This window comes from Pogoniulus pusillus, chromosome 15 (genome assembly GCF_015220805.1).
Source record: "Pogoniulus pusillus isolate bPogPus1 chromosome 15, bPogPus1.pri, whole genome shotgun sequence".
Taxonomy (NCBI): Eukaryota; Metazoa; Chordata; class Aves; order Piciformes; family Lybiidae; genus Pogoniulus; species Pogoniulus pusillus.
In genome coordinates this window covers 15224125-15247131 of record NC_087278.1, presented here as the reverse complement: position 1 = coordinate 15247131, position 23007 = coordinate 15224125, and positions in this window count along the sequence as shown.

Genomic DNA, 23007 nt, shown 5'->3' with positions numbered 1-23007 from the left:
GTGGCCAAATACTGCTCACGGACAATATACCACCTGCCCACTAGATGGACTCAAGGAGCTTCTTCTGCTTATGGCAGAAGGCAGTGGAGAATTACAAAGCAACTTTAAATATTTTCTCACAAAATTATTATTACCCAACTTGCAGGGGCTAGCCACAGACACAGACATTACCCAAATGCTTTCAGGGAACTCTGTCTTGCAGCTGCTGAGATTGATTCTTCCCAGGCTTCTGGGGGAAGGAGGCAGACAATCTCTGACCTTGTCTCCTGGCTTCTCTGGATGATCTGTGTATCTCCAGGACTTCTGGTCTCAGCAGAAGACTTTCAGGTGCAGGCAGGATGTCTTGCAATGTGCAGTCTCAGCACAATGTCATGCTGGTTATGCAGGCTGACTGCATGGAGGCATTTAGAGTCTGTTCCTGGTAAACTCATGATAGTGGAGTTTCCAGACAAACCACGAGGCAGTACGTAATAGCTGCAGGCACAAATAGCATGGCAGAGCATGGCAGAGCACACTGTGTTAACTTTTATCAAGGTGGGCTGAGATTAATTGCCCTTTGGACACAGAACAGCCAATCAGGATGGCAATCAGACAAACCTGACCATATTTGGCAAAGCCATAGGTTTGCTTTACCCAAATCTGGGGAAAGCATAGGCTTTGCACAAGGCAGGCACAAGCTAAGTGTGTGCACCTTGTTTATCACATGAGAAAAACATGCCTGGACAAGCCACTACATGCATAAGCCTATTTCTGGCCCATGAGGTCTATCATCTTCTGCTTGCCTTGTTTGTCGAAGCCTGTGTACTTCGTCCTTTAAACTTTCAACCTCATCTTCCAGCTCTGTTGCTCTTTTGAGTAGAGAATCTACCTGTTCACAGCAAATACAATTCACTGGTACTGGGGAGAGGCTGAGACATTCACTGCAGCCTGTGGTCTGTATCATAGCCTGCTTCATTTCATCCTCTGTCTGTGTTCCCATCTCCATCTTAGTTGACACCAGGAGTTTGCCCTTCTTCTGCTGGGTGGAGACCACAATGCTTACCTGCTATGGTGATGTGGTTTATAGGTGAGTAGGTTAGGTTTTGGGGTTTGGGTTGAGGAGTTTTGTGGTTTAGGATTTTTTTGGGCTTTTCCCCCCACCCCTCAGGCGCTACTCATTACATTCCAGTGAGAAGGCTTTCCCACTGCTGCTCTCGCATTGCAATGAGGGTCTTACTGATGTGGTGCTGCCCACTGCTCCTCTTTCTGACTCTTTCAGCTGCTCCGCCCCACCCAGCATGGCTTCTGTGGCAAACACCGCTGCAGCCGATTTTGGATGGGCAAGTTTGCAGCACTGCAGCTCCCATGGTAGCAGCTGTCCTCAAGCCACAACAAAACAGAGAGTTGGGGGGTGAAAGAGTCTGACCTCCGAGAGGTAAATCAGGAATATCAAACAAGGACAGACTAATCATAGATGCCTTTGAGTCTCGAGAACCAGTCCCAAGGCATTCAAAACAATTTCATAGGGGTTGTCAAGTGCTGTGGCACCATTTCTTCTGCTTTTCTGGCAGTGGTGATGGAAGTCCCACAATTTCAACCACCACACTGTGAGCAAAGCCACTCAAGATACAATTATGTTCCTTGATCACGTACTGACCCATGATTACTAAAGTTCCCAGTTGCTCATCTCTTCTTTTGAAACCACAGAGGCATTTAAAATGTCGCACAACTAAACGGCTCTCCGGATTGCTGTGTTATTTAGCTCAGCTGGGCTTGCTACCGATCCGCTCTCTTCTCTGTGCTATTAGGACCATCACATCAGGGTCACCATTTGTAGCATTTGGCTGGGGCAGCGGCAGGCAGGGACTTCAGAAAGCTTTTCCCCAGTGAACACATTTATTTGCACCAACTTATTTTTCTTAGATGAACTTCCAGTTCTAGTCACATGGCAATCTACAGATCGTCTTCAGATCACACCCTTTAATATCCACCAATTACATTGGTTAATTACATCAGACCTTCACCTGCATTCCTTCTGTTCACACTTCCATTTATCTTATCTACCATCTACACCTAGATGGCAGACCATTGTTTCATCACTACTGAGCTGAAATATGTCATACAAAACCACTTTAGCTGACACTTTCTCAGCTGTTATACTTCACCAGGCCAGACAACCCTCTGCCACCTCAAGGCAGATCAGATTTTCAAGCCAGAGATCCATGGCAGATCCTGGTTCTGTTTCTTCCCTTTTCTTTACAGCATCAGTAAAAAAAGCATTTAACTGACTCAAACACAGCTTTTCTTTTATTTTCTTAAGCTTTTTATAGGTAGGTAGTAATATTCACAGGCTATACGCCTGAACAGAGACCATGCAATTATGTACATACTTGTGGCATGAGACCATGCTTGTTAAGTTAGTCACAAATGAGGAACTGAGTCTCCTTAAAAAAGTAGTCCTGGGGTGTTGCAATGATAATTATTGTGACCATAAGGGAAGCTGTTACAGACAAAAGAAGCAGTTTAGAGAGGCTGGTGAGGAGGCTAATTGAGATGGTTCACCTTGGTCAAATCATATAAAGCTCAAAGTAGCATAATTAAGTTCAAAGTCCCTACAAGCATCAGCATCTCTACGGTGTTCAGTTGTATAAATCATAGAATGCTAGGCTTTAGAAGGGACCTCTAGAGATCATTGAGTACAACCCCCCTGCCAAATCAGGCTCACCTGAGTTACACAGTATTAAGGTTTATCTTCTGTCCTTCCTGTAGGATCTCTCCAGGTACTGGAATGCAGCTATAAGCTCCCACCGGAGTCTTCTCTTCTCCAGGCTGAACAATTAATAACCCCAGCTCCCTCAGCCCATCTTCACAGCAGAGATGCTCTAGCCCTTGATCATCCTTGTAGCCCTTCCCTGGACTCACTCCAACAGTTCTTTGTCCTTCTTATGATGGGGACACTAGAACTGGATGCAGTATTTCAGGTGAGATCTTGCAGGAGCAGAGTAAAGGTGAAAGATCAGCTCTCTTGACCTTCTGGCCACACTCTTCTTGATCAGCCCAGGATATGATTTGTCTTCTGTGCTGCATGAGCACACTGCCAGTTCAGACTGAGCTTCTTATCAATCAATATAACCAAGCCTCTTTCTTCAGAGCTATTCTCCACCCACTCCGCATCCTGCTTGTATTTGTGCCAGAGATTCCACAAGCCAGCATCAAGACCTCACACTTTGACTTGTTGAGCCTCATGCACAGGCCCACTTCTCAAGCCTGTGAAGACCCTTCTGGGTGTCATCCCTTCCCTCAAGTGACTCCACTGCACCACACAGCTTGGTGTCATCAGCAAATTTGCTAAGGGTGCACTCAATGCCACTGTCCATGTCGCTAAGACTGTACTTCTAAGCAGGGCTTAAAGAAGTTCTTTTGGCATCCTTTTTTTTCCACCACTGTTTTCTGCCCTTTGTGCCAGCTTGTCTACTCATGCAACAAACCAGAACAGGGAGTTGACAGGATGGAAAATAATTATTCAAGGTGTACTGAACATACTGTGTTTGTCTTTTCTTAGACTATTAGACTAATTTTACAACTGTGCTCTGTAATGGATTTGGCCATGATTAACTTTATCCCTGGCATCCTTCTTCACTGCTGAAGCGAAGCTGAGAAAGCAAGCTATTTCTTTCTTATTTACTTTATCTTTTTCTGTTTGCTCATGACCAAGTGGATTTGTTTTACAGTAAAGGATTTGATTTTAGATATAGAAAGTGACTGACTTAATTCTGTATGAATATTGACTATGAGTAAACATATTTGTAGATAGCCATACATTGAAGCAGTTTATTTTGCCTGATAAGAACCAAAATGCTGCCATGTCTGAATGCAGCCTGTTCAGCAGTGATTTCATGGAACACAAGCTAACAGAGCATGCTATGTAAGAAAATACAATTATAGTGTGTGTTAATTATTCACATGTAAGCTGACCTTTCAGCTCTGGTGGCATAAAACCACTACCCAGGCTCAGATTCCCAGTGCTGCTTGAAAATTAAATAGGCAGAATTTATCCTGAGTATCTACCTCTGTGGTGAGATTCCTATATGGATTAATATTTGTTTAAAGTGCTTTGAAAATTAGAATTGTGCTGATGCTACGTGTCTCTTACATATAAGAAAATTGTAAGTCTTACTACAAAATTGATATTTATTAACACTTTTCAGTGCTAGATACAGTTACCTGTAAAATATTCTGGTCCTTGACCATAAGTGATAAAAACCTTTAATGATGTGGACTGTAGCTCCATGCTACAGGAATTTACAAAGCTACTAAGAGGCAAGGGAGGAGTGATTTGTTTGTGAAGGTTGTGTAGACTTTGGTATTTAAGATCTCTTCCCCAGAATGGGAAGTTTAGAGGATGCTTCAGTAGGGTAGGCATCAGAGGTGATTGACACAACTTGTCAGTGGTTGGAAAGGACCTAAGGAGGGGTGAGAGAGTGATGGCAAATGGGTGAGATTCTCTTTTGCAATCTGCATAGCATTGCTGATGCAATACTCAGATGCTGGCTGGTGGGAAGATGAATACACGATTTCTGCACGAGGGCTAGAGCTGCGCATGCCCATGTCCACCCAAGAGCCTGATTCTCCCCCATCATTTGATCCATGGCTTCACACTAAAGGGGAAAAACGAAGTGGTGATTGGTGGTTTGAGACATGGGGATGTGGGTTTCCTGAAAAAACGTCAACCCTTTGTCATCTCATACTATTCCCAACCATAAATATGAGGAAAATGACCTATTGTTACAAGGAGGTTGGAGACATTAATTAACGTTTGTGAAGCACTAAATATTACAGCAATAAATTACATGAGAGATCCTATGAGGGTATTACTAATAGGGTATTCAGGGAAGAGTTTGAATAGGATATAGTAAATAGAGCATGAGGCCGTGCACTTAGCCATAAGGATAAAAGAAGATAATGAGTACTTGCTCATTAAATGTATGCCCTCTATGTGCAGAGAATGGCCAAAGGTCCTGTGTAAATGGTGTATGTTATCCTGTAATTAAAGATTTTATAGTACATAAAAAGATTATGAGTTTTATTTGCCTGGGCAACTTTAAATTAGATGTTTACTATGCTCTGAGCATCCAACTTTGAAACCCTAATACTCTTCAAGTGTAGACTTTTTATGTAATTCAATAGACATCGAAGTATTTGGAATGAACAGTGTCACAATGAGCCTTCTGATCAGTAATTTAAATATTAATTTCTTAATATATCATAGAAATATCGAGTAGTGCAAAGGAAGTTTTGATACGGGCATCAGCAGGAAGTGGAGATAGCACTTGGTGTCACTGGCCTTGTACTCCTGCTCCTAGTAAGCTTTTACTCTAATTGTTCTAGTGGTTTATAATTTTAAAATGTCTCTCCAACGTGATTTTATGAGATTTTTTTTCCCCCCCACATTATTTTAAATAATTAGGGAGGCTTGTCCTTAGAACCACAGAATTGTTTAGATAAGAAAATATCTTCACCATCACTGTGCCCGGCTGTTTACCTGTCTGATTCATGCTTCCTATCTTCTTGTTATTCTGAATTTTTTCAAATCATCACCAGATGATTTCACTTAGTTTTGAATAATGCTGGCACAGTGATGCTATTATCTCCACCCTCCTGAGCCTCCGTGGCTTTGCAGAGATCCCAGAACAAACACTCACATCCTTATTTTTTCCCTGGGACTAGAGAACCACCGATTCTCCAGCCACTACAAACCCTCCTAATTGTGTTGCAGATGAAATTCTCAGACTAAAAAAGGACAATCATTCATGTATTATGTGAATTTGAAATTCAGTTGTACTGTATTCAGTATTCTGAAATAAAAAAATTAAAGGAACTAACATTAAGACAGCATACAGATGAAATTTAAGGAAAAGAAACCAATTCTTCCCTGCTGACAAGCTAATTTGCATTGCTCTAAGAATTATAGAATGGAGTAAAATTATTTTATTGCCTTCTTTCATCATTATGCCAGAGTACTAATTACACTCCTGGTGTTCTGAAGTCTATAATGCTATTTCCTGCCACTGAGTTCCTATTTCTTTATTAACTTAATTCTACAAACACATGCTTTATGCCTCTAGTAAGGACCTGGAAACAGTCTGTCTTCTTACAGTGACACCAGTGGGTAAGCCTTCATCCTGAAGGTAGAAATGGCAGAACAATGATTCTGTAGAACTGAAAGCATGGAGAAATGATAAATACTTTCCAGGATGGTAAGCATATGCTGCCAGAGAGTGAAAATGAAATCATCACATTTTAATACAGCAAACTAATGAAGTCTGGAGCATAAATAATGAAAGTTATGCAAGCATATCACTGCATGAATATAAGCGATCAGTATTTTTCAGTGTCTGGAAAGTACTGTACACCCCCAAGATACTTGCTTTGCTGAAATCACTGTTTTGCATCAACTCCAGAAAGAGTGACCTTTCATTTCAGATACTATTTTCGTCTGACTTCTGAAAGAGCTAAGGAACATCAACTGAAAACTGAGCACATCTCTGATAAAGACAAACTCTGACAAGCTCAAGGTTTAACATGGAACAAAGGGTCATTGCTGTCTGGTCTGGGAAGTCTTAGTAAACCTCACGTAAATATAGGCAAGATTAATAATAACCAGTTTCAAGGTGCTTTCCAATCTCTGTGAGAAAGAGATGTATGAAATACGACTCTTTTCTTGCCAGGAGTGTAATAAATTTATTGACAGAGAGAATACACAATTGAAGGATAGCCACCAAGGAGAAGCAATCCCTCATGGGAATCAGGCTTACGCTACTGATCCTTTAGTCTGATGGCCAACCGCAATATGACTGCAGAAACATTTTAATTCAGTCCTGAGACTAACTTTGTACCTTCTGTCTGTGGCTTCTAGGGGACTTCTGGCAGCTGTGGGTTTCCCTACAGAAGTCTTCCCTGAGACACATCTAGGACCAGAGCTGCAAAAGGGTTTGCATTGTGCTGGCTGTAATGCTTCTGGAGACGTGCTGGGGAGAAGCCCTTGGCTAGGGAGGAATGGTGAGTTACTGCAGCCCCTTTCTTCTGTTAAAGTGAAGGGAGGCAAGCACTGGGACCAGAGATGGTCCTATGCTGATCCCATAGGAAATTCCATGATTAAGACTAGGACTCTGCTATTAAGGAATGCATTTATGCCTAATGAGGTCTCCAAACATAGGGTGCCTGCCATCAGTATGCTTGCCTCGAAAAAAATTACTGGTGTGGTTTCCAACCATACTTCCAGCAATTGTCACAGGCTTATTTGGAGGCACTGTCAGGCATTACTTTGGAATGTTTATTTCCATCATCATATTTTTCTCTCTATTAACTGATTACAGGTGCAATTCCTGATAATGCCAGTGGAAACCACACTGGAATGTTTGGCCGCAGAAATTCAGCCTATTCACTTGAAGCCAAGGTAGCACTTTTCTAAGATCTTTTAATTAACTGTAACCAGGAAATTGCTGTATATGGTTTTACTGAGTTCATGCTAGACAGTTTTAAGACAGGTTAGGGGTTTTTTTACATTAAAATAAAAAGCTTTTTCTTAAAAATCAATTTATTTTTCCTTCTGTAAAATGCAAAGTTTCTGGTATTAAGCAACATATAAGTGAGGCAGATCGTAGCAAGATTTTGTTTGAAGAGCCTTGTCACTGTCCTTTCTGTCCTGACCATCATCCTATTTAAGTGTTCAACCTCCCCTGCACGAAGACCACTAAGCTGGTCAAATTACGGCAGTGATTTGTGATACAAACAAGTGTTTTAGGCTAATGTAGATCAGCAGAATAATTTCTCATTTTTCCTACATTTAAAGATATTTTGTACCCTATTTCCAATTATTTTAAGAAGGGCTTTGCAATAGAAAAGGAGATCTGTCACCAAACCAGTCATTTTTTCTGGCACACTGCACTGCGAGTAGTGCAATTGCTTAAAATAAAAATCGTGCGGCTTTAACATCACAATCTAATTGCTCCTTTCTTTGCCTTTCCTTCTAATAATGTAAGACATAATGAACTCTTGGTAGATAAAGTAACATCTCCATAGTATTTCTAAGGGATTTATGTTGTCATTTAATATTATTAAAACAAAACAGGACAAAGCATAATTCCTGCCATTTTGCTCAGCTACTCATTTTGTGATTTTTATGTTCTCCCACTATCATTGAAAAGAAATGAGCAAATTAACTATTTTAACAAGGATTTGCTCATTGTGCATACATACCATTAATTTAAATGACTTATGAAATCAATCAAATAATGGGGCCTACTCTCCTTTCCCTGAATAATGGCTTCAAGGATGATCCACCGCCTTCTTAGGGAAAGAATGGATAGCTGGGAATGCTCAGGGGAATCAAAGGGTTTAAAGCACTGCACATAAAAGACTGAGTAGAGCAGCCTTTGAAAATAAATGCAGGCTTCAACAAAAGATGAGAAAGAAAAGGGTAGAGAGGGAGCGATGGACTTGGCATAGATATGGGCAATGCATACAGAAGAGGTTGCTGGGGCAGTGCATAATACCATGATTGAAAGGTGAATGTGCTGTAGGTGTGGGGTTGTAGGCAGAAAGAATATGCATTTTGATGAGGGACACAGGATGTGCAGAGCCTGGTCATGGCTAATGGGAGAACAAAGAGACCTGAAAAGGAAGCCAGTCCAGAAAACGAGATCAATAATTTCAAAAGGAAGTGCTTATATTTCCACTAATATACAATGAGATATTCTTCATAACCACAAAATGGCAAGAAAAGGAGAGCTGAGCCCCATGTTATTGGTCCTAAAATGATGGAAACAAGAACAGCTATTTTCCCCTTTTCTTATATCTAAGATTTAGATCTAACTGAAAAGAAAAGGCATCTGATTTCTCATCCATCTGGAGTGAAACAAAACCGTAACACTGCCTCATAGTTGTACATCTTCTGTTTGGCTTCTTTGCATTTGTAGCAAAATCACACTGGAAAATTCTCTTAGAGCAGGACTGGAGTAGGCTTTAGCATTTACTGTGTTTACATCCCTTTCTCCAGACAGCAAGCATTTGCTTGTCTCCAGACAACAGGAGTAATCAAAGGAGTTGGTAAACTGCTGGCTGATATCTTCCTGAGTATCCTTTGAGCTCTAAAGATTATTAAAAAACAGCAACAACAACAACAACAACAAAAGAGATTGCTTTTGGCCCTTTTCTCAGTTTTTGCTATCAGTAAGCCGTTGACAAGCTAAATGTAATTAAAAAGGAAGACAGCAGGACTTGAATGAAGAAACACATTTGAGCTGCTGTAGCTGAAAGAATGACTTGATGTAACATGGTCAACATCTTTAATTGTGTCAGAGCTAACAACTTTATGGAGATGCCTGACAAATTTCCAATAATGTGTATTCAGCCACCCTCAATTATTCAAGTAGAAGCTGAGTCACAAGACTTACTCTTGAATATTTGGTACTGCTCTTCATCTGAAATTACCTACTGGACTTGATTGATCAAAAGTCTGACTCAGTATTGCAGAGACAATGTATTAAGCTCTCTATATTTTCTTGGACACTTTGCAATGCAGTGAGAAGATCTTCTTTGAGCAGTTGGGTGTCCTTTGTCTGAAACAATGAAAAACACTTCTGTCCTTCCATGATGCATTGTTGAGGCTCAAATATGGCAGTATTTTCTAAACATAGGATACAAACCTTAGAATTAATTTAGCAAATGGACCTATGTTGACCAAGGTAGATAGATAGATAAGATAACCAGTGGTGGATGCAAGACTCATCACCCATGACGCAGACAAACCATTGCCATCAAATCTGGCTATATTTACATAGTTTGTATCTTGTTTTCCCTTCCTTATACCTTTGTAACTTCCCTACCTCATATACCTTTTTATTTATTGTTAAACTTTTCTTCTTTTAACTTCCATATTGGAGTGAGATTATTTATTTGGGTGTCCTTATCTTTACTCTCTCTACATCTAATTCCTTTTCTTTGGGAAAGAAGGGGGAGGAGGAAAAGGGTATCCTATAAATAGCAGAATAGAAAGAGGAAAAAGTCTTAATTTGTTCCAGGGGAGGTTTGGGTTGGACATTAGGAAAAATGGTTATTGAGCATTAAAACAGGCTGCCCATGGAGGTGGTTGTGTCACCATTCTTGGAGGTACTTAAGAGACTGTCGTGGAGGCAGGGAATTAACGTGGCTGAGTCAGGAAATATAAAAACTAGAATTACTTTATTTTCCTGGAACCCTGCCCCCAAAATTATATACCAAATCACTTCAGTTTATTAGCAGACTCAGTTCAGTCGGGAATATCTTACAAATAATATTATAGATAAATTTGGCTATTTAGGAAGTCAGGAGATGGAAAAGGCTAAGCTATAAACACAGCTTTACCTCACTATCAATCAGGCTGAACAGCAGATTAAGGGAAAACCAACTCATAGATGTGAGATAGGCACTCAGCGAAGATCCCTTGCTGGATTCTTCTGTGTGAGCAGCCTGTGATGTTACCAGCAATATCCAATAATATAGATCCATGCCACAGAAGTCCAAGACAAGTCAGAGAGCTGCCAAACTCAGAGATGTCTCCAGCACTTCTTCCTGAGTGGGACAGCTGCAGAACGATGCTGCCCTCGCAACAGCAGGGGAGAGCCAAACACTGCTAGGGTCCTCAGTCTGGGAGGCAGACAGGAAAAATTAGCTACTGATAGGGTCTGAGAGAGGGTGGTTCAGGTGCTGCTCTCTCTCTCAAAGGACCTGAGGCTCGCTAAGCGTGCTGGCTTGCACAGAAGAGTGCAAAGTGGGGAGAGCTGTCCAAAGCTGGTCCAGTCACGGTGGGAACTTGTCCTTCGCAGTGGCAGGGGACTCTCCAGACGTGAACTATCAACTCCCAAGGAGGGAGCCCTTGTTCTATTTATCCCTTTCTCTAGACAAAGTGTCCATTTACCACTTATGCTGGCGTGAAAACACGCCTGATTGCAGCACAGGCATCTGCACAGATCACCCCACATGCAGTAAGGACCCTTTGCTGCCCCCCTTCAAGCCTGCAGGGCAGGAGCAGGGCAACGCAGGTTTTTCACGCCTTTCTTCTCCCACAGTGAGGGAGAAGAGAAGAATTTGGGGTATCCAGGACATAATGAGCATAAATGTGCTCAGCGGGGTGGTTTACTGGTGGACTTGTCAGTGCCAGGTTAATGGTTAGACTCAATGCTTTTATAATGTATTTCCCAATCTAAACCATTCTATGATTTTATGGTGTGGAAATCCAAGACAGATGCTGGCTTAGCATGCTCCCTCTCAAAGAGTTTCTCAAGCTTGCTGTCCTGGGCACAGGATTGATAGCTGCTTATAGTTACTGGCCTGTAAGAAGAATATCTTCATCTTAGACTTTTTAAGGCAGCCTTGTTCATGGTTTCTCTTGTAGTTGACAGGCAGTGGGAGTTTCTCAACTGTCTTGAGATTATCATTGGGTTATCTTGGCAGATGCTTCTGGGAAATTACGTATTCAAGGCTGCACACTGCACTTATCTGAAGTCTTTCATCTGAGGAGGGAGCATCTGAGGAGAATGGTGGAGAAGAGATAGTACAAAGTAGGAAGATAATGAAAACCAGGTTCAACAAGGGAAGGGAGAAAAAAATGAAAAGGGAAAGATTTCTGATCTGAAGTCTGGATGAATGAGAATAAAGCAGGAGATAGGCAGGCACCACTAAAGCAGCTGGTGATTGGCAGCTGACAACAGATAGGAAGATAAATGGAATACTTGACTCTACAACCTCCTTCAGGCTCTGAGGACACTCTTCAGAGTCTGAAAGCCTTCTGGGAATGCCTGTACCTTAGTTATATGCTTGTAGTGGAAAGGCCATACAAGGATTTAAGATCCGTTACTCTATTGAGTATTGGAATGCTCTGAAACAGAGCTCCTGGGATAGTTTAGTCCAACAGGAATCCAATTTGTGCACACCAGCATCACTTCAAGGAAGAAACCTAATGCAACAAGTGTGTACAGCCTGGGGATTTGCTTCAAAGCTTCACAGAATGGATGCAACTGAAAAGTACTTGAACATGTCTGTTCATGACCATGACTACTACTACTACACTTCTATTACTACAGTTCTGTTTAAAGGTATATTTTTTAAATCAACAATCTGATTGCCTCTTATTGTTTCTGTCTTCCTGGAAAATAGAGAAAACTAAAAAGAACATTTTCTGAACAGGTTGGCTTTGTGATGACACAAATAATTCCACTCATAGTTTGGTTTTCTGCCATATTGTAAATATTTCAAATGCAAATAATTTAGTGTAGTAGCTCACAGATATATTAATTTTGCAAGTATAAATCTTTGAACAATGTCACTTGCATTGTATTTTTTTGAAGACCAAATTAATGGGAAGATCTGCAGCCCCTAGGGACAGAATAACAATTCTTTGTGAAACTTGATTTCTACATTCACACAGTACTGAATTATTTGCACATCTACTGCCTAAAGGTTAACTTCTGTTTGGTTTCCTAAACTGCAAAATATAGGGTCTTGAGCCTTCAACCTTCCAGATGTCTAAAGTTCTGCAGAATTGTGATTGATAAGCTCTCCTGTCTTGAAAGTAAGCCCTTTCATGTAGGTCATTTCTTTTCACGTTCTAGTTTTGCTTGTGGTTGAGTATCTCAAACCGTGGCCACATGGCAAAAGTGGTGTTCCTATAGCTTCTTGCTTTTGTGGTCTATTTCTCTGCACCTTTTGCTGAGAACTCAGAGCTGAACAAGACTAACCACCAAGTGGAACCACAGCAGAGATCTGGACTGCAGGGCAATGCTCTATAGGAGAAGTTTTGTTAGTGAGCTCCCTGTTACAAGAACATTATGTGTTTTGGGCAGCCTTTGAACCTCAGCTGAGTCTGTCCTGTAAGTTGTCATCAATGTGGCCAAGCTGTGAAGAACTGCAATCCCTGGTTGATAGAGCTACATAGGTAGAAACATTTAGTGCAATGCTACTGCATCAGCAAAACTTCAAGAAAGATGTATTCACATGTCTGTGTCACTCTACCACTTACTGAACCGAAGTCTTGTTTCCTTAGCTTTCTTCAGCAGCCCTTTAAGCAGAACCATGAGTATGAAGAACAATTCCTGCACCTCAGAAAGGATTGGAAATAGAGGGCTGTTGAACTCGAGTGAAGCAATGAGTGGCAGAAAGAAACTTCTTATTGGTACAGTTTGACACCTCTCTTCCTCTGTGAGTCAATGCCTTTCTCTGTTCATGCTTCAGCAATTCTCTCTCCCACTAGGCTTAAATTCTGCATTTCAGCAGCCAAGAAGTACAGGTAATAAATATTGGAGGCAGACAGGGAGTGCTTAAGATCACAAATCCCAGTCTGCAGGATGAACCAAGAAGCCAAAGACTGAGATGATGTCTGAAAGCTGTCAAGATTCAGAGAGAGGCATTATGCCAGATCCTCACTGGATTTGAGTGTATCAGCTGGGTAAGCATCCAGTAAGGGGGCTCAACTGGGTCTGCAATGTTAGTACAGTGTCATGATTAAAGTGATTTTACTACAGAACTCATTTCAAACCCAGGCCACTTTTCTAAGCTAATGCAGGGCAAAGCCTTGAAGACAATTTATACCTTTCTTTTTGCCAGTAAACATGAAAAAAAGCACATTGATTCCAGATTATATCTGAGATACATGAATAACATCTGTCACTGTGACAGAATCATAAATCATTGTACTGAAATTCTGACAGGCTTTTTTTAATTGCCAAAGCAGTTCTTTAAAATAGGATATAATTAAGTTGCTTGGAGCCACACATTATCCACTTCAAATATGTTGTTTTTCTCATGTGAAAAATGTTAGATGAAACATACCAGTTTTGTTTTGTCTTAAATGAAGCTAGTTTGAAAAAAAAAAAATTAAATCACTGCTATGTACCTCAGCATTCAAGGTGATGCTAGGAATTGTCCCATGTGAGAACACTCTAAGGAAAATAAACCCAGGAGTAAATTATGCAGTGCACCAGCAAACCATCCCGATGTGGAAGAGAGATAAGATGTAAGAGACCAGTACAGCTGCATCAGGAATTCTCCAGTGACCTGAATAACAAAAAGGACATATAAGTGAGATGAGTAACAAAGAAGTAGCATAAACATCTAGGGATGAAAACAGGAAGACTATGTCACAAAATGAGTTAAAACTTTCCTGGAGCATAAAATGGAAGAAAAATAGGTTCTATAAATACCAAGAAGTTAGAGGAAGAGAAGGGCAGAGGTACAAATAATAGAAATTCATAGAGGGTGAAATATTTTATTATCTATTTTGCTGCATTCTTCATGTGCACATAAACATTAATGCTAGGTACTTTAAGAGTACATGGGTTTGTGGGTGTTTGGGGGTTTGTTTGTTTGTGGTTTTTGTTTGTCCTCTTGTTTTTAACAAGAGGAAGGACATATACCAGAATAGAGAAAACACAAGTAAAATAAGGTTTGAATAAATTAGACATATGCAAGTCTCTAGGGCTTATTGGAACTTACTATAGACCATTGCTTTTAACTTGTCTCTCGCAGTTCCTGCAAGAGTGGGTAAGTCACCAGAGTCTGCAGCAATTGTGAAGCTGAAGGTGGAAAAAAAGATGGGACCACACTTCTGATTTTCCATAATGGTCAGAGATAGAATCACAGAATCAATCAGGTTGGAAGAGACCTCCAAGATCATCCAGTCAGATCTGACATTCCAGTACACCTTTTGCAAAAAGCCCTGGTTTACAGAGTTGTAACCATCACTGCCTTTAAAATGGGAAATGAAGAACACAGGGAATTAGACAGTACTCCACCTAACTTCCATAACAAGAAAGACAGACAAGTTATTGAGGAGTAAACGCATACATGACATGGCCATAATGTATTTGCCAACATGTATTTGCCAAACTAATCTGATTTCCTTCTTGAACAAAGAAACTGGTCCAATAGATAAGGAAAAGCGGTAAAAGTGACTATATTGAACTAAGTTGTATCTTAAGTAGGGCTTTTGACACCGTTAGGTATGGTCATAAATGACCTAGCAAAACAGTGTCCCATTTGAAATAATTCCTTAAGTTAATCCACTGTTAAATGTAAAGCTAACCCATGCTTGCTGGTAGTTGCACTAGGAGGCTGTTGAAGAGCAGTCTTGCACAGCTCTTAACAGACAGGCTTCTGTTCAACATTTCAGCAAGAACTTAGATGACAGAATCAGAAAGAATTACACACTTAAAAGCTTGGGGGATGACACCATGTAAGGATATGTAAAATGTGCTCAAGGACAGAATGAGAATTCAAAAGTGTCACAATAGGTTCTGAAAGGTTCTGAAATCTAACACAAAAAAATTTTAACAAGCTTGGCTACATTTGGGAGGACAAAATTAGAGGCACAACCACAGAATGCCACTGCAGATAAAGGTCTAGTGATTAATGAGGGCCATGAATGAGTGAACAGTGTGATGCTGTTGAGGAGAAGAGATAAGTGTAATTCTAGATTCTCTTGAATAGTCTGCTTGAAACAGTATATGTGAGATGAGATAATTAGCATGCTCTTCTTGGCACTGGTGAGGCCTCAGTTAAAATACTGTATTTTTCTCTGAAGAACCATAATTTAGGAAATATGTAAATAAGCTGGGAACAATCCAAGAAAGATCAACAAAGACAAAAAAGTGTGTAAAATCAGACCCACAAAGCAAGGCTGCAAATTTTGCTTTTCTTTTAATCTTGAAAATAGCTACTCAATAGTCTTCAGGCACATAAAAGGTGCCTACAAAGAGGGTAGTGATGTTTTTCCATGCCTGCTAAAGATATGGGTAGAAGGAAATTTTTTAGCTATATCATAATAGGTGTTAGAGATATGTGTTGTAACTAAAGGAAAAGATTCACTGATATATATGTTACCTGAGAAGGTTGTATTATTCCTGTCATTAATGTTTTTTGATATGAAACAGAGGGACTGCCACCTACAATTATCAAGACAATTGTGGTCTGTCTTCAAAGTTAGGAAATGGACCAGATGAATGTTTTGAAGCAGGTGGAAACACGACAGAGCATACAAGTGATGAAAGGTAATTCGTAAGAGGTTTTCACTAGCAACACATTTGAAAATTCTGCATGTGGTCCTGGGCATATTCTTTAGCTATGATGGAAGATTGCATAGGTTGTTCTCTGAACTTGTTGGCTTTTCTGAGGTCTTGTTTAATTGGTTGGGCTTTTTTGTTTGTTGTGTTGAAATCCCTGCCTTCTCTTCAACTTTATGCTATGGGGAGGGGAGTTGTGTGCTTTTATTTTTGCCTCAGTAAGATTAGGTACAGCTTTGATTAAAAATATTGAGGAATAACAAACTACATTATCCCTTGAGATCCCATCCAAGCCTACATTTCTATGATTCATGTGGAATCTACACTTTTTTTCCCCAAGTTCTTGAAGAGTTTTGCAAATACAAATTAATTATTAAACTAGCTATTTTCCCCAGGGAGCAATGACCTAATCATTTACAATGGTGGTCAAATGAGAAATTAAACAAAGATATCCAAAGCAAACACAGATCAAAGCATCTTTGCCAATGGAAAAGGACAAAATCTTGTCTTCGTGCCCGCAGGTCTGCAAGACAACAGCATGGCTATGGACCACAGTAAAACTAACAAGTGAGGACATCTCAGTCTGTGAGACATTCTGAATTTTAGTAATTGCATTTATTCAAAAGGCTGGGATTTTTTTTCTCACTTAGAAAAATGGCAGTGGGAGTGATTAAAAAATGTGACAATTTGAGAAAGGTTGGAAGGTTTTGGGACCTTAAATTACATGCAAACATTTCAATGTTACGACACCAAACTGTTGAAGTCATGGTGCAGCACACAGGTAGGCAAACACAATGTACATAGTAGGAGCCCCAGCGGTCCTGGGACTCTAGTATACACAAGAAAATGCCAACCAGAGTCACAGCAAAAATGAAGCAGCATTCTGCAATACAATATTTTTGCAGTTAGGTCAAAATAAATCATACCAAAATCACACTCCCAAAGGAGAAGTGAGCAAAACGAAGTTTTTCAGAAAATGTACTTTTTGTTGGTAATTCAAAGTCCTGTAAAACTTCTGGCCAAGAGAGCCAGTGGCATCCTGGCCTGGATCAGGAACAGTGTGGCCAGCAGGACAAGGGAGGTTATTCTTCCCCTATACTCAGCACTGGTCAGGCCACACCTTGAGTACTGTGTCCAGTTCTGGGCTCCTCAATTCAAGAGAGATGTTGAGGTGCTGGAACGTGTCCAGAGAAGGGCAACAAGGCTGATGAGGGGCCTGGAACACAAACCCTGTGAGGAGAGGCTGAGGGAGCTGGGGTTGTTTAGCCTGGAGAAGAGGAGGCTCAGGGGTGACCTCATTACTGTCTACAACTACCTGAAGGGAGGCTGTAGCCAGGTGGGGGTTGGCCTCTTCTGCCAGGCAACCAGCAACAGAACAAGGGGACACAGTCTCAAGTTTTGCTGGGGTAGGTCTAGGCTGGATGTTAGGAGGAAGTTGTTGGCAGAGAGAGTGATTGGCATTGGAATGGGCTGCCCAGGGAGGTGGTGGAGTCACCGTCCCTGGAGGTGTTGAAGAAAAGCCTGGATGAGGCACTCAGTGCCATGGTCTAGATGACTGGCTAGGGTTGGGTGCTAGGTTGGACTGGCTGATCTTGGAGGTCTCTTCCAACCTTTTTGATTCTATGACTCTAGCAAATGCTAATCACTGCTCAGTATAACTTTAGATATTTAACTCTAGTCACTACTTCATATTAAAAAAAAAAAAACTGTCTCAAAAAATGTTTTCTAGAGAGAAGCCTGTGCTTCTCACAGTGCATCATGGTGTCAACTCAAGCACATGCCTGTAAATACTGGAAGTGTTTACAGTCACTATTGCTATTTTACTGCAGTAAAAGATGGTCAATAAGTCTCAAAGATAAGATCAGGGTCTGGACTCTCCAGAAATTCAGAAATGTGTAGGTTTGGTGTTTGCTGATTAGGCCATCCATGCTTTGACAAATATCTGTTAGTCCTTTCGTTCTTTTAAAAATATGTATTACTTTTAGACACCAGGGCAATGAGTTCATATTGCATGAGAGCTTTCTCTCCTAAACAAACACTGAAGTTGTGAATTTTGGTATGCAAATTGATGAACACTGACCTAATGAATATGGCTAGATTCAGGTCTACCGTTAGACAATCTACCCTTGTTGAACAACAGTAAAAAACTGCAGAAGTCCAAAGATCCCAGGACAAACATGTCAGATGCCAAAGACAGAGAAACAGATGTTAAAGACAGAGAAACTGCAGAGAGACAATTAGACTCAAGTGAACACAGCTTAGGGCAGCCATGGTGAGGCAGCTCCATTGCTGGGACGTGTAAACCCAAAGATGGACTATCTGGTTTGTAGGCCAGAATGTTGTGTGCAGTCCCATGGTATATGCTAACAGTCTAAAGTGTCTTAAGCAGCTTAAATAGCTTTAAGCAGCTTTGAAGACTTAGACTCCCTAAGCTTATAAATCAGTTTAAGCTGCTTAAACTGCTCTATGACTTGAACAGGGCCCCAAGATGCTGCTCCTCACCAGGCAAGTGAAATGAAGGTGGTTATACACTGCAGCTTCCTCACCATCGGCTGGAATGAAGGATCCACAGGGTTGCCATAGATCCAGCCACCAGTCTGTGTAAATGCAAACAACTTGTGCTGGCATGTTTTGGCAGTGACATATAAAAGCATGAAAAGTACTTTCTCCCTTTGCTTAGCTTCCTCTTTTGTAGCTACTTCCCTTCCCAGCCACTTTCTTCTCCTCTTCCTATTTTTGTCCATTTTGCTCAGTCTTTTTCAGTATTTCTTTCCAACTGATTCTTCCTAATGAGTGGAGTGCTCTTGCTACAGTGATACACTTTCATGAAGAAAACAAATCTCCATTCAGCCTCCTCAGTTAATTTGTATCACGATGATTTAACCTAAATTTAGAACATTTTTCTCAAGAGCAGGAGTTGGTAGAAGCATTGTGGAAACATCCAGCTGCATAATCTCAGAAAGCACCAGTGGCAGCCATTAGGTTATCAACTACTAAAGCAGGTAACCAGATGGGCTAGCACTGCTCAGAAGTAATATGATGCAATGAATCTGCATCACATTTCCTGGCATCTGAGGTTCCGGAAAGGACAGAGGAGGAGGAAGTCTGGGGCAGTTGTCTGTGCAAAAGGGTGCAAGTGTCTTTCTACACTGGTAATTTCTTAGGGCTGAATAGACTCTGTTTTCAGTTTTATCTTGGTTTGAGTTAGAACAGAAACAATTCTGTTCAGTGATTTTAATTTTTAGCTAAGTGTCTTCTAAGTCACTGTACCTTCTGACGTTAATGGCATGTCTTCTTTGCTTCTAGTAGTGATAATACTCAAGGTTTCTAATTACTACTAAGGATTAGTGTGCAGACCAAAGTTACTGCTAAATCTTGTGTGCTATGTTGGAGGTGCAAAGTAAAAGGGAGAGTGGTTCACAGAGAACATCTGTCACTTGTTTAGTGGCTGGCTCAGCCCCTAATCCTTGACTAAGTCTATGTGCCATCTCTCTGAATTTGGGGGATGCTGCACAAAGCACAAGATGTTCCCTTCTTACCAAAGGATGTAACACTTTCTCCCTCTTACCTACAAGACAGAGGCACACAACCGAGTTGCTGTTCAATGTAGTGACAGTTGTCACCATTTTGTGACAATTCACTTTGAACTGGCATTAACAGCTAGAGCTGTGCTTGCTGATGATGAATTAGAGCACTTGAGCTAGATGTGACGTCCTTGCTGCTGAGTGTCCACTCAGGCCTACACCATGATGTTTTCCTCAGGCTTGAATTCCCTTTCCAGTTCCTTTAGTAGGAGTATTCTGCTGTATCTTTCACTTACTTCCTGGGGTCATAATCTAAATTCTCAGGTGTTCTCTCTCCAGAGTCCTCACCATAACTGTCTCCATATTTTTCACAGGCTTACAGAGTCCCATACATGAGACTTTGTAGATACTACATGTTCACATATCGCAATTTGTCTGCAAAATGTAGCTGTAAAATTTGTCAGACACAAACACTGTTTTCTAAAGACTTGAGGGTGTAAGCAGGAAGAGGGATCATGGTCAGCCTTACTCACAGCTAATTTTTGCTGATTATCTATGTTCTGCATTCCTAAATGATGCCACATAGAACCACAGTGTGTGTTGCATGCACAACGTGGCCCTTGTGGCATACTTGTACAAGCATCACTTCACACTTTCACTGAGGCTAGATTTAAACCAAATGCTACTTTTTTTCCCCTGGTAGCCTGAAAGTATGTCTGTGTCCATTTTTGTTGAAAAAAAAATCTATTATTTTAAAGTAATTTCAATCCCTTTTCCTATTTATCCAGCTTCCAATTTTTACTTCCTTCAAATGTGCTCTGAAACTCTCTACAACTACCTGAAAGGAGGTTGCATTGTTGGTCTCTTCTCCCAAGTAACTCGTGATAGGCCAAGAGGAAATAGGCTTAAGTTGTGCCAGAGGAAGTTTAGATTGGGCATAGGAAAAATGTCTTTACTGAAAGAGTGGTGAGGTATTGGGACAGGCTGCCCAGGGAGGTGGTGGAGTCACCATTCCTGGAGGTGCTCAAGAAGATGTAGATGTGGTGCTTCAGGACATAGTTTAGTGGTCATGGTAGTTGGGTTATGGTTGTATTCCATGATCTTAAAGGGCTTTTCCAACCTTAATGATTCTATGATTCTCAATGATGCCAGTAGTATTCACTAGCTGGTGACTGAATTCTTTCTAGTTCTTAAGTATTTATTTGGTGCACTCTCTTCAGATGACAGCACTGGTAGTTAACAGATCTATTTGTAGTGGTCTATTGGAACTCTAAGCACATGGTTGTCTTTGGCTCATGCTTTATGTCTGCAGTGTCCCCTTGGCACGCCCAGCTCCATCTCAAGCTCTCGCTAATTTAGCAGGAGGAGGGGCTGATTGTCTGGCTGCCCATGTGCTCTGTGGTCAGTGGGATGGTGTTAGATGTTCAGTGTCTAAGCAGCTCTCAGGCTGGAGAAGGTGAGCTGCACTCTCCGTTCCCTCAGCTCTGACAGTGATTTGGCTCTTGCTCTCCTCTAAGCAGCTGCTCATTTACACCAATGATTAACAAAAGGAACTAATGAAGTTAAATAAAGAGGTCAATCACGAGCATGGGAAAAAAAACCATTAATTTCTAACTTTGAAAAATGATATGTACTAACTTATTCATAATTGATACATTTTCTTTCAAATACTTTTCTTTACATCTGAGAAGAAAAAGGTCCCACTTGTCTTACAAGAAAATGTTCATAGTTTCAAGACTGAAGAATTATTTTAAGACTTATAGAACAGAAAATATAAAACACCAGGCCTTGGGTCATCTACATAGGCCATGGTTCATCAGACACTGATGCATACACCAAATTTTCAATTGGAACTCAATTTCCTTTGGCTTCCAGGAAACTTCAGTGTACATTAAAATTAACTCTGCTGACTTGAGATGCAGTGCATGTTTGCATACACCCAGAAAATGTCAGGGACTGCACTGAGCCCAGTGAGGGCACACATCTGTGCTGATCCACCAGCGGAAAAATAGAGCTGTTGTTGAACTAAATTATCAAGTGCTAGCAAGCTCATGAAGTCTTGTTGCTGAGCAGATCACCAGGTATTGAACTGTCACTGAGGGCTGCTATTCTGATTACCAGCTGCTTGCACAGCAAAACTGTACAGGACAGTAGACTCACCCTTCCTCAAGACAACTGCCCCCTTGATGAGTCTGCACAATTACAGCTGATATAGCTATAGGACAGCACAGGGCTTCATAACCCAACTGCATCTTTTCTCCATCCCTCCATCTTCTTCAGTATATTCTCTCAAAGCCTGACACTCCCATCACAGTTTTGTTTTGTTTTATAGTCTTGTTTAGCCAAAATAAATTGGTAGCTTATTTCAACTTAGAAAAAACCAAACTTTTATTTGTCACATTTTTTCCTAGTTACTACCTTATTTTTGTTTTCTCTCTGTTGTTTTTTTCTCCTGTTGTTTGTTTATCTTCACTTTCATTGTTTTTTCCTTTCTTCTGTTGTGTTTTTATATCTTTTCTTGTTTTTTCCTCTGTCTTGTTGTTTTTTTCCCCCTCTCTCTTGTTTTTTTTTTTTTTTCAGCTTTGGTGGCTGACTTCTTCAGCTAATGGATGATACAGTCTATTGCCTGAATCTGTTACACTTGTGTGAACACCATTTTCCTAGATTGCAACACCAACTTGATACTTTGGCTTTGCTAGAAGTCATCCTGAGAGGTGGGCAGAGTTTAAGATTTTAGGAAGAAAGCCAGTGTTGCACTCTACAAATATTAATTGCATGCATTCCCTCTTGCATTCTTGATTTGTAATTGGGCCACGCTTCCACCTCCACCCATATCCTGCATTGACACACAGCCATGTGCTGATGACTGGAGGAATGACAGGTGAGACAGTCACCATGAGTCACCCCAGGGACATAGACTGTCATCTGGCAATTAGGATAGGAAAGAAGGAAGTGTGCCAGCAAAACAGGTGATCTGAGCAGTACATTGCACCCCACATGCCAAAATGGGTATTACATAATGATGTGCTACGACTGAGAAATGTGGATGCACTTCTGAAAAGGTCTTCAAAGGAGGAATTAAAGATACACCAAAAATGAGTCTATTTATTTCCATGGGTCACTTTAATACCAAAGGTGAATATAACAATCATGAAATGGACAGGACAGGGATCGAGTATAAGCCTCTCAGCATTTTTGGTTACTTATATTTCTGTGTCTTTTCCTGTGTGTGGAGGCTTGAAAGCAGGATCAGAATATATGAGTATGCAACAGTTATACTCTTTGTTGGATTTTAACACCAAATAAATGGTGTGACTTCTGCCTAAAAGCTAATGTGGTCAGTCTCTTCTGCCAGGCAACCAGCAACAGAATGAGGGGACACAGTCTCCAGTTGTGCAAGCGGAGGTCTA